The sequence below is a fragment of the Myotis davidii genome, unplaced genomic scaffold (assembly GCF_000327345.1).
Source record: "Myotis davidii unplaced genomic scaffold, ASM32734v1 scaffold167, whole genome shotgun sequence".
In the NCBI taxonomy this organism is placed as follows: domain Eukaryota; kingdom Metazoa; phylum Chordata; class Mammalia; order Chiroptera; family Vespertilionidae; genus Myotis; species Myotis davidii.
This window is the reverse complement of record NW_006300048.1, coordinates 1293294-1295284: the sequence shown is the minus strand read 5'-3', so window position 1 is coordinate 1295284 and position 1991 is coordinate 1293294. Positions and strand designations below refer to the sequence as shown.

The 1991-nt window shown below is 63.5% G+C and overlaps 1 protein-coding gene across 1 annotated transcript in view; it reads right to left on the bottom strand.

The window, feature by feature from the left end:
* FOXP4 (forkhead box P4) overlaps positions 1–1991 on the bottom strand; it is a 43817-nt gene that overhangs the window by 2038 nt on the left and 39788 nt on the right. The window lies entirely within an intron of this gene.

Here is a 1991-nt window from a genome sequence, read left to right as displayed (position 1 = left end):
TGCCAGGGCTGTTGAGGAGGGGGAAGCTGCTCTCGGCCAGGGCAGCCTGCAGGGCACAGGGCGGCCCTGTCAGTGGGCTGCACTCAGCAGGGTGCTGTCACTTCCTCACCCCTACAGGGCCTCGAAGCCTGTGTCCGAGCTGGCCCCGCGGGCTGATCTAGCCTGGCAGCACCCCGGCTTCCACCCCCACCCCCAGCCCCTCCAATGCCACATACCTCCCATGGCTGAGCTCTGACCCTGCCCTCCTCCCTCCCAGCTTTCCTGTGGTCTGGGCCTGGCTTGGCCCCTTTCGGGGAGACAGAGGACCTCCTGATTGACAAGCTACGGAGGGAGAGCCTGGTGATGCCCCCACGCTCCCTGCTCTCCCAGGCCCCGCCCCCACACAGCTGAGGCAGGTGGGCAGAGGGTCTGGGTTTGGGCCACTCAGGGTCGTCTTCCCCCTTCTCTCCCTCCTTCCCTCCCCCTAGAGAGGCCCGCAGGGAGGGTGGAGGAAGGTCTCCCTCCGGCCAGTGTGTGCGGAAGGGAAATGGGGGCCGGAGGGGACAGGGCAGCGGGCGGGCTCTGGGAGGCCCGGTCACCTGGTAGCTGGCGTTAAGTGCTCCGTAACTGAGGCCGGAGATCATGTTCTTCACCAGGGTGGGGCTCCTGCAGGAGAGAGACCAGCGTTTGGTTCATTCACTCGCCAGCTCCGCACTCACACCTCGACCCTGACCGAGGTCCCACCACTGTCCGGCAGCACGGTCTATGGAGCCCGTGTGTGCCCCAGGTACTCAGTCCTCACACTGACCTGGCCCGGCAGGTACCAGCAGCCCTGCACAGGGCAGGGCTGGGGCTTCAGAGGCTCTGGAGCAGGCCCCTGAACTGGTGAGTAGAACAGGGACCCCTCCCGGTGCCCGTTCACACCGCACTGTCCCAGCCCCTTTTCTCTCTGGTCTGGATTTCCCATGTCCGGGAAGGTCCAGGCTGTAGCCTCGACAGGCCTGTATTTGTAAAATCCACACCTTCCCGCCACCCTGAGTGTCGGCACATCTAGTAAGTCGTGTGCTCAGCCAGGCGCCGCACGCTCCAAACCAAAGGCTCTCTGCCCAGGAAGGTGCTCGGGAGTTGGTCAGGGAGGCGATGACGCCACGCTGGGCCTCTTCCACGATTAGCCCCCCCCCCCGTTTACAGAGCGTCTCAGAGAGGTTAGGGAGGTGGCCCAAGGTCACACAGCGGGGAGAAGTAATTTGAACCCAGGTCCCCTGACTCCAAGTGGGTACTGAGACATGACGATACCGAACATGGCTGGCATGTGGGGCACTCAGAAGGGTATGGCTCCCCTTCCCTCTTCCCGGCCCGACCCTGCCCCAGCCCCCACAGCCGCCTGGGGGTGGAGAGGCTCTTGTCCCGGGAGAAGGGTTCTTTGAGGGGAGCAGGACCCACGCAGAGATCCATCTAATTTGCCTTGGACCCCTCTCCCTCCCCACCTTGGTCTTGGGGCCAAAAAGCACAGGCAACAGGTGGCCCGGTGGGGTGTCTGGATGGGGAGAAGGCCTCTGGTGCTGGAAGGGAAGCCCAAGGGGGAGGTTTTGACCCCCAACTCCCAGTTCCTCAGTTTCCACTGAGACTGCTGTGCAGTGGAGAAGATCAAAGATGGGAGGTCAGAGCCGCGGCTCTGCCGTGGGTCTGCTGTGTGACCTCCCCAGCCCCTCGCCCTCTCTGGGACTCCTTTCCTGTGGGATGAAGAGGTGGGGTTGGCTCCTCCTGCCACAAGATGGGGGAGAGTGGCTCTGGGGATGGCAGCCACCTCACCAATGGCCACACTGACTGGCATCTGCCCACGTCCCAGCTCTGGCCATGCCCTCGGGCCCTTCTCTCAGGCAGAAGTAAGGGCAGAGGAAGACATAAACGTCCTCTTTCTAATCACCAGTCACTTCCAGATTCCGGCCTCCCATGAGCTCCTGCACCCCTTGTCTCCCCCTCACCCCCGAGGTGGGAAGGATTGGTGTGTG